The sequence below is a fragment of the Coenobita brevimanus genome, chromosome 16 (assembly GCF_032717465.1).
Source record: "Coenobita brevimanus isolate Jiangsu-jjx chromosome 16, ASM3271746v2, whole genome shotgun sequence".
NCBI classification, from domain to species: domain Eukaryota; kingdom Metazoa; phylum Arthropoda; class Malacostraca; order Decapoda; family Coenobitidae; genus Coenobita; species Coenobita brevimanus.
The window spans coordinates 24745456-24756351 of NC_136969.1; the positions used below are offsets into that span (position 1 = coordinate 24745456).

The window sequence follows — 10896 nt, forward strand, 5'->3', positions numbered from 1 at the left end:
ATATCAAGCTTAGAACTTTGTATTTCGTAAGAAAATTGCTCAGAGCTCTCCAAGAGCAGATATTCGTACTTACCTAGAAGGAGGTCAAAAAAGTACCCTAGGTTTGCCACACTGACCTGTCGGCTTCGCCGCAGGTAAAAATATACAGAGAAATTCCAAATAAAGTGACTGCAATAATAAGACAGCCTGGTTGTCAAAATACGAAATAATGAAGAAAATCATTGGTCACAGGAGTAAAGCATACGAAAAAGATATAAAATGGCTGGAGCAATGCACGAAAATTATCAGGAATACTACAGACTAGAATACTGTGAGGCAAAAATTTCTCTTAAAGCTAAGTCGAACACCAAGATTTTTTGTCATTACGTAAGGAGTAAGAAGAATAAGAAAAATAACATGGGTCGCTTATTAAACTCAGAGGGTAACTCGTTCATGCTAAAAAAAAAAAAAAAAAAAAAAAAAAAATCCATTCACTCCAATAGTGTAACTATTGTCATTCCTCGGTCGTTTTTCTCAGACCAGAATACGACAAATTATCAATCAAAGTGCTTGAAAGGGTACAGCAGGGAAGAAAGGTTGCTGGTTCTTTGAAAGCAGTGATAAGAAACAAGGAAGTGAGCATGGAAGTGAAAAAGTTACTACATGACAGTTTTGTGATACCAACTCTAACGTATGGAACTGAAGCTTGGACGTTGTTGGAAGGACACAAGTCAAGAGTGAGAGCAGTGGAAATGAGTTATTTAAGAGGAGCCTGTGGAGTCACATGGAGAGACAGGCTGACGAATGAGGATATAAAGGAGCGTTGTGGTGTGGATGTGGATGTGATAGGAAGCGTTATGAGGAACACACTGAGGTGGTTTGGCCATGTGGAGAGGATGGATGGTGAAAGACTGACGAAGAGGGTGTATGTGAGTGAGGTGGAGGGGGGAAGAGGGAGAGGGAGGCCGAGGATGAGATGGAGGGATGGGGTGGAGAGGTATATGAGAGAGGGGGGTGTGAGTTGGGAGCAGGGGAGTGAAATGGCGGGGGACAGGGCGACTTGGAGGCGATTTGTTTGTGGCCACCCCAAACTGGATTCAGGCGTCTGGCAATAGATAGAAAGATAGATAGATCAATCAACGAAATGATAGGACATTATATATAAAAGAATATATACTCGTGTGAGAGAGAGAGAGAGAGTGTGTGTGTGTGTGTGTGTGTGTGTGTGTGTGTGTATATATATATATATATATATATATATATATATATATATATATATATATATAATATAAATAATTTTATCAGCGATAATACCCAGAATAGATACTTCCCGACGTACTGCGTGAATGCTGCAGATAACCATTATATAACTTTAAAAAATGCAAATCATTAACTGAATGTAGAATACCTAATCAGTGCAAACTCGCTAATACATCACCTGTCATTTTCAAAAAGGGTTTAAAAATGTGCCAGAAATTACCGTTAAATTAGCCTGCCGCCGTTATTAAGCAGAAAAAACCCTGCAAGGTATATAACTACTTTATTCCTTAAGAAGTGTAATCCTATTACAGTTAATCAGTACGGAATCCTTAAAACTAGATTATGAATAATTGGAAAAGCCATTTTACGCAATATTATTAAACACAGTATGACAGTCGTTACGAATGTTTTATTCGTAAGAACTCATTCAGGCAATACTTCTAAACCAGGATGGCAATACTCACAATATTTCTGTTGAAACAGTTCATTCAGGATAAGTATTTAAATACATTAATGTTTCATTGATCGGGAGTCATCCAAACGATAGCTATAATAATTTCATCGTAGCAGTCATATTATTTCACTCAATATTCATTCAGGTAAATCTCTAAACACATCATCAAAGAACTTGCAATATTTCATTTGTAAGAATTAATTTGGCACTTTAACATATTGATGTGATACTATGGTGTGGCTTGAAAATGAGAAGTCAAGGGTGAGAGCAGTGGAGATAGGACTGCTGAAGACTGTATTTGGAGTATAGAGAGTGGATAGGATACGAAATAATGTGATTCGTGAAAGATGTGGAGTGGGGAAGTCTGTGGACACCAGAATCGAGGAGAGTGTACTGAGATTGTATGGTCATGTGAAGAGAATGGACAACAAGAGAGTGGTGAAAAAGGTATATCTGAGCGAATTTGAAGGAAGGACGAGACGAGGTAGGCCAATGAGAAGGTGGAGGGATATGGTGGGTGAGTGTGCAAGGAAGAGAGGATTGGGAGGCGGTGAGGCTAGGGGACTGACAAGAGATCGTGCTAGCTGGATGAATATTGTGAGGAAAAGTGCATGATCAGGGATTTGGCACCCCTTTTTAACGTGACAACTTTCTGTTTGACTCTATCGGATACGTTTATGTGAAGCTACAGTACAAGGCGAGTGTTTTTGGCGTATCAGATAGAGCCAGGATTCCAGGGGCTTGAATGGTGAGTAAATGGAATCGTGGCCCATTGGATTAGGCAAATTTGGGCTGTCTGGACATTGCTACTCCTCACCCTGCCCTAGGGTGGGAAAGGAGGTCCGGATGATGATGATGATGATGATGGTGATAATGAAGAATTCATTTGGGCATTATTTATAGCTACAATATATCATTTACAATAATATTTCAGGTACTCTCACTAAACAACTGCAATATTTCAAAAGTGACAGCTCGTTTAGGGAACAGCACTTTAGAGCTACTTAAACATCTCATCGAAGATATATTTCTAAATAGTTACATTATTCGACTTGTGTAACATTCATACAGTAACTCGAACTGCAGCAGCTTTTTCAGGCAATGTCTTTAACTGCCCATCACTAAGTCAACTGAACTTTTTTTTTTTTTTTTGTGCAATGTCCACAGGCAATATATCTAAGCTCTGGATAAGAAAACTTAAAATATTTCTCTTCAATTCAATTATAAAATTTACTCAGGTAATATCTCCAGCTGGCCGGCGTTAAAGGAATTAAACTGTCCTTGCAAAACCTCCCAGGAAGGCAATTTTGCCAAGTATATTATGGAAATTATTCGATGTTGGGCGTTGGCCTGGTATTCCCGCCGCGAACCCGGCATCTAATAAGAAATTTTTGCAGCATCGGGAATTCTGGCTGGCCCGACAGAGTTATGTGGTTGGGGATGTTTTACCGAGAGACCGCCATCCCCTACTCCCGCCTGTGTTATTGGCACCAGTTTTATCAGCTATTTTTTTTTTTTTACACCATTTTTGTTGTGTGTGAGGGGATGTGTGAGGGGAGGTGTAGGTACTGTAGTGGCGAGATTGTTGTTGCATACTGTTTATATTGCCCAACTTATATGCTATGTTGTATACTGTTTGCCATATATTATTCGATCTGAATGTTTTTTCATACCGTGGTATTATTTTTCACTGGCGGTCCTCTCCCCTGCTGTGGCCGCTCAGCTCGTGTGTTACTGGCTGCTGTTTTATCTAACTGCGTGTATAAACCGTTTTTGCTGTGTGTGTGTGTGTGTGTGTGTGTGTGTGTGTGTGTGTGTGTGTGTGTGTGTGTGTGTGTGTGTGTGTGTTACTGGCTACGTTGGTGCGTACTTCCAGTTCAGGAAATTTGGTTCATGAGATCTGTTATGTATACCGTCCAAACCACAGCCTTTTTGCTTCATGCATATGCATGTAATGCAGTGACCATTAGGCAATTAGCATAGTTTTTTTTTTCTTAGCTTTGAACTCAGTGAAATGCTTTTTACTGGTCACCGGAACGAGCGAAGCGTGCGGAGGTGGCCCCCTACAAGCTTGATCACTATTCTACTTCACATAAAAAATCCATTTTATTGGTTCATTGGTTCTTTCATATCTAGTGCTTTATGAACAAGTAAATATTCCATCTAGCTATATGAACGTGTAAAAAATCAATATATAGGGAAATGTCAACAGTAAAAAATTCAGGCCACCAGGTACCGCCATTAACTGTGACATTTTGTAAGTTTGCTAAAATCCCGAGAAAATCACCGGTAAAAGTGGGATAAAATTCTTATTTATGGACCAATTTTGCACAGATTTTAATTATACATGTGGTAGGTGGGGGCGCTCACCATCCACTCACTCAGTGTAGTGCTGCTGTCGGGTGTCTGCCCTTTCCTATCCTCCATCCTTCTTTCCTTCTATCCTCTTCTTTCTTTCTTTCCTTCATTCTTTCCTTGGCCTTCTGCCTACGGGTGACATTACACTCCCTCTTCTGTCTTTCCTTCATTCTTTCCTCTTCCTTCCGCCTGTGGGTGACTCTACACTGAGTGACGAGCCAAATGGATTCCTGTACACTAAGAAACCATTTACTACGCTGGGTGGTAACAATATAACCAAATTTTGGCTCCTGGTGGTTTAGTGGGAAATTACTGCGCTCCAAACGGATTGAGCCGGTGAAGGTTTATATCCAAGGGATGGTTGGGGTTGATTGCTCATGCAGTGCCACTCAGGGATGAGTGAGGCTGGTCACTCTCATCTTAAATGTCAGGACCAACTGCCTAGCCCCGGGCTTCTACGCTCCTCATGGGGCAATGTAGGATTGGATGATGGATGGATGGATTTAATTATACATTTCCCTAACCCTGACACTTATGAAATATGTCAAAAGTAAGAAAGTTAGGCCACCAGGTAGCGCAATAGGCTAATAGATTTTGAAAGTCTGCAAAAATTCCGAAAAAAAAAAATCACCTATAAAAGTGGGATAAAATCCTTCTTTATGGGCCAGTTTTGCCCAGATTTTAACAGATATTCCTCTAACCTTGGCATATACGGGAAAATGTCTAAAGTCAAATATTGAGTCCAGTCGGTGGCGTATATGCTTCTTTGTTTTGAAAATTGGCAAAAATTCCTACAAAATCATGACAAGATGGTGGTCACCTCGCTTCGGTGACCTACGTTCCATCCCGTGGACACCTTCACTTGATCACAAACGCTGCACAAAACTGAATTACTTGCCACACCCTTGTGGCAAACTGCATATGGCTACTTTCCTTCGGCGACAGTATTGTCATCAGCCCTAGATTTCACCACTTTTGTTTTATCCGTATTTACGCTCAAAAACTTGTGCCCCATTCAGTCTCTCCATTTCCTAAATCTTTTCTCCGTCCCCTTTTCATTCTTTGTGTTCAACACCAAATCACCAGCATACCACATCTCTCATGGGAGTCTATTTCTGAAGTCACGTGAGAGAGCTTCAATCAGCATGACAAATAATAAGGGGCTCTAGATTGTCCCCTGATGAACGCCAATATTCAGAGAAAACTCGTCACTCTAATCCCCATTCACTCTTCCTGGGTGCAAACACCCACATACATAGCCATAACCACTCTAGCCAGCTACTCCTCGATCCCAGGCTAGCTCATTGCCCAGCTTCACCACCTCAGTAGGGACTCTCTCACAGACCATCTCCAAATCAACAAAATCCCTTTTCTTTCCCATATATATATATATATATATATATATATATATATATATATATATATATATATATATATTTTTTTTTTTTTTTTTTTTTCCCCACAGAAGAAATATGTGCAGCATGTGAGGTGGTGTGTGAGGTGAAGAGAAGACAAAAGGGGGTGCAAAGAACACCATGGTGGAGTGAAGAGGTGAGAGAGGCTGTGGCACAAAAGAAGAAAGAATATAGTCAGTGGATGAGAAATAGGGGCGTGGAAGAAGTTGAGAGACGGAAGCGAGAGTTGTATGTAGAAAGGAAGAGAGAAGTGAAGAGATTTGTAAGAGAAAGAAGAAAGTGGATGAGGAATTTGGAAGGAATTTGAGTGTAAAGTGGAGGGACTGTAAGAAAATTTTCTGGAAAGACGCAAATAGAGTTAGACAGGGTGGCAGTAAAAGTTAGTAGGGGAGTGAAAGATAAAAATGGTAGACTACCAGTGGAGAAGAGAAAAAAGTGAGCAGATGGGGAGAACACTTTAAGGAATTGTTGAACACAGAATGAAAGTAATGCGAGTGTAAGTGGCTGGGAAATGGCTGGGAGGAGGAGGGAGGTGAGAAGAAAGGAAGAAATCATAGGACTGAAGTTATGGAAGCAATGAAGAAAGCCAAAATGGGGAAAGCCTCAGGAATTGATGGAGTGTGTGGTGAAATGCTGAAGCATGGGGGAGAGATAGTAGTAGAATGGATGTGGAAGATCTGCAGATTGGCCTAGGAGGAAGATAGAGTTCCTGAGGATTGGAAGTCAGGTATAATTATTCTCCTGTACAAAGGGAAAGGGGAAAAAGAAGTGTGTGGCAATCATAGGGGCATTTGTCTTCTTAGTGTAATATGAAAAGTATATGGTAGGATACTTATTAACAGAGTTAGGGAAATAACAGAGGATTTAGTTGGAGCAGAACAGGAAAGCTTTAGGAAAGGAAGAGGTCGCGCAGATCAGGTATTCATTCTTAGATCTTTAGTGGAAAAGTTTCGAGAGAAGGGATTGAAGTTGTATGCGGCCTTCATGGATTTGGAGAAAGCATATGACAGGGTGGATAGACAAGGAGTGTGGAAAGTATTAAGAATATATGGAGCAGACAAGAAGTTGAATGCTGTGAAGAGAATGTATGAGGATGCTAAGGCTGCAGTGCGCGTGGATAGTGAATTGAGTGAATTTTTCTATTTGAAGGTTGGGTTGAAGGAGAAATGTGTCATGTCTCCATGGTTGGTCACTCTGTACAGGGATGGGTTTATAAAAGAGATACAAGGTAGGGCAGTGGATGTTGGAGTGGCCCTAGTGAGAGAGGGCAGTGTTTGGAAACTCCCTGTACTGTTGTTTGCAGATTATACTGTGTTGTTCAGTGAAGATGAAGGGGAGCTGCAAGGCTTGGTTAGAGTTTAGGAGAGTGTGTAACAAATGGAATATAAAGGTGAATGTAGGAAAGAGTAAAGTTATGGTCCTCGAGAGAAGTGAAGTCAGTGAATATACAATGAGGTTGGATGAGGAGGAAATGGGAAATGTGAGTACGTTTAAGTACTTGGGTAGTGTGATGAGCAAGGTTGGAAGTTTGGAGGGTGAAGTGCTGGAAAGGGTACAACAAGGAAGAAAGGTTGCTAGTTCCTTGAGGGCAGTGATAAGAAACAGGGAAGTGAGCATGGAAATGAAAAAGTTACCACATAACAGTATTGTCATACGAACTCTAACGAATGGAAGTGAAGCTTGGACCTTGTTAGAGGGACACAAGTCAAGAGTGAGAGCAGTGGAAATGAGTTATTTGAGAGGAGCCTGTGGAGTCACATGGAGAGAGAGACTGATTAATGAGGATGTAAGGAGCGTTGTGGTGTGGATGTGGATGTGATATGAAGCCTTAGGAGAAACACTTTAAGGTGGTTTGGCCATGTGAAGAGGATGGAGAGTGAGAGACTGATTAGGAGAGTGTATGTGCGAGAGATGGAGGGGGAAAGAGAGAGGAGGAGGCCAAGGACGAGATGGAGGGATGGAATGGAGAGGTATATGAGAGAGGGGGGATGAGATTGGAGCAGGGCAGTGAAATGGTGGAGGACAGGGTGACATGGAGGCTATTTGTTTGTGACCACCCGTATGAGATTAGAGCATCTGGATATATATATATATATATATATATATATATTCATTCATTCATTGCCAGACGCCATGTATCCCAAACGGGGTGGCCAAGGGCTTAGAGTTAATTGTTTTACAGGTAGGGGCACTAATCCTTCACCAACCCCACTTGACACGTAGGGAGAACGTTATGCCAACAGCATCTGGTGTTCCCAGGCGGTCACCCATCCAAGTACTAACCAGACCCAACGTTGCTTAACTTCGCTGATCGGACGGGAGGCGGTGTACTCAACGTGGTATGGCCGTTGGCATGGTAAAGGAACAGTAAAGGAGTCACAACGAAATTCATGGGGTGGAACTTGTGTGTGTGTGGTAGGTGGGGGGGATCACCATCCACTCACTCGATGTAGTGCTGCTCTTGGGTGTCTGCCCTTTCCTCTCCTCCATCCTTCTTTCCCTCCAGCCCCTTCTGTCTTTCCTTCATTCTTTCCTCGTCCTTCTGCCTACGGGTGACCTTACACTCCCTCTTCTGTCTTTCTTTCCTTCATTCTTTCCTCTTTCTTCTGCCTATGGATGACTATACACTGAGTGACAAGCTAAATGGTTTCCTGTACACAAGGAAATCATTTACTATGCTGGGTGGTAACCATAAAATCAGATTTTGGCACCTGGTGGTTTAGTGGGTAATTACAGAGTTCCAATCAGATTGAGCCGGTGAAGGTTTATATCCAAGGAGTGGTTGGGGTTTATTCCTCACGTATTGCCACTCAAGAATGAGTGAGGCTGGTCACTCTCATCTTAAATGTCAGCACCAACTTGCTTAGTCCCGGGCTCCTACGCTCCTCATGGGGCAACGTAGGAATGGATGATGATGATATATATATATATATATATATATATACTGTATATATATTCATCATCATCATCATCCGGACCTCCTTTCCCACCCAAGGGCAGGGTGAGGTGTAGTAATGTCCTGACAGCACAAACTTGCCCAATCCAAATAGGCCACACTTCCATTCACTCATCATTCAAGTCCCCAGAATCCTGGCTCTACAGGATACACCAGAGACATTTACCACATTGTGCAGCTTCACACAGACGTATCTGATTGAGTCAATCCGGACGCTTCCATGCTCACAAGAGGTGCCAAAATCCCTGATAATGCACTTCTCACGACAATCATTCTGCCAGCTCGATCTCTTGTCAGTTCCCTAGGCCTCACTGACTTCCAAACCTCTCTTCCTCAAACACTGATCCACCATATCTTTCCACCTTCTCCTTGGTCTACCTCGCCTCCTCCCTCCTTCAAATTCGCTCAGATATACCTTTTTCACCACTCTATTGTTATCCATTCATTCCACATGACCATACCATCTCAGGACACTCTCGTCGATTCTTGTGTCCACCGACTTCCTCACTCCACACCTTTCACGAATCACATTATTTCGTATCCTATCCACCCTCTGTACTCCACATACATTCCTCAGCAGTCCCATCTCCACTGCTCTTACTCTTGAATACTCAGTTTCACGCCACACCATAGTCTCACGCCCGTATGTTAAAGTTGGCACTAACACTCCCTCATGTAAGCCTCGTGCAGCTGCAACACTCAAGTCTCTGTTTCTTACCAAGGCCTTCATTCCACCAGCTACTTTTCTTCCTTGTGTCACTCTACTTTCAACTTCTTTTGCACATTTTCCTCTCTTTTCTATCACTGTCCCCAAGTATTTGAACTCTCTCACCAATTCCAGTCTCTCTCCATTCACTGTAACATCGCACTGGGAGTCACCTTCTCTCTCAGTAACCATCACTTTCCTCTTCTCTACATTTACTCTCGAGGCACGATGTTCATAGACATCAGCAAAACTCTGCATCAGCCTACCAAATTCTTGTCCGGTACTTTCAAGCAATACTGCATCATCAGCATACAACAGATTTGAGATATTCCACCTATCAACATTCCTTACCAACGCCATCTCTCTCTCCATTACACGTGTTTTTACTTCTCTCATCCCCCCGTCCATTTATATGTTGATCAACCATGGGGACATCACACAACGTTGTCGCACGCCCACACCGATCGTGAACCATTTACTTAGATGCCCATTAACCCTAACACATGCTTAGCTACCATCATGAAAACTCTTGACAGCACCTAGCAGCTTACCATCTACACCATACATGCGCAAAACTTTCCACAATCCCTCTCTGTTTACTTTGTCGTATGCTTTTTCGAGATCCATGAATTCCATAAACACCTTATGGTCCTTCTCACAAGCCTTCTCTGCTATCTTATATATATATATATATATATATATATATATATATATATATATATATATATATATATATATATATATATATATATATATTCCTTGGTTGAGGAATCAGTACTTCACCTCCCATACCATTTTTTTTTACGTGCACGATAATAACATCGATCGCCCTTAAACTCCCTTGAATCGTAATCTATACAAATGCATTGTACTTTTTAGCTAAGGGCACTCTGTCACAGCTGTGCGCACTCTTGTATGTACAGTTATTTTGCTTCCTAAATTGTATTTACGTATACCATTTATTAAGCCACATCATAGAATGAAGGCAAGGTGGCTGTAATCATGTGATAAATTTTGCGACCATATTTAAAACTTGGCAGCTTAATTCTTTTAATAGTGTAAAAAAACATCGTAAATAAAATTGCAGATGAATGGCTATTTTTCCAAATAACTATTATCAAAATGAAACTAATAAAGCTAATATTTTTATTATGTTCCTGAATGATAACTAATGTAAAATATATGGTTTTATCCTCCTAGTGAAAAATACTTGTAATTTCAGAGGAGGGGTCTCTTTAGGACCCACTGTTGATCCTCCTAAACATCCTGTTACCATGGTTCTTCACATGTACTTGAGGGGGTCAACCCCCATCCCCCTATCTCCTGTCATTTCGAACACTGGCTGATGGGATTCATTCTGGACAGTAGGTCTTTTTCCAAGTGACATGGAAAATATTGTCGTATCTTTTCCCTAAGTACCATAACTATACATTTTGCTTATAATACCGTAACATTCTCTTGTTTGCCTTTTCTCACATAAATGTCAGCCTAGTTTGCATTCATAAGAAGAAATATGCTACTGAGGTGTAATGTGCAGAAGAAATCGCTAAGGAAAAGGTATTATCAAATCTTCAAAGCTACATAGAATACGATGGAGTGTCATGCCCACCCGACTGATACTTCTGCATGTTTACTGTTTAACCTTCTCATGGTCTTGTCTTCCATTTTTTTTTTTCCCCTAACATCTGTCTAATTTATGCAGCTGGAGTAAGTGTAGAAACCTAATAGTGTTAATGCTGTGCTCTTTAGCCCCCCATGTTCCCCTTTA

General features: G+C 41.4%; 1 non-coding gene across 1 annotated transcript; it reads right to left on the reverse strand.

The window, feature by feature from the left end:
- Nucleotides 1–7700: 7700 nt before the first annotated feature.
- On the reverse strand, nt 7701–7819 carry LOC145391098 (5S ribosomal RNA). Its single transcript, XR_013895787.1, has one exon. It is a non-coding gene; the product is annotated as a 5S ribosomal RNA (ribosomal RNA).
- Between the last annotated feature and the right edge of the window lie 3077 nt (nt 7820–10896).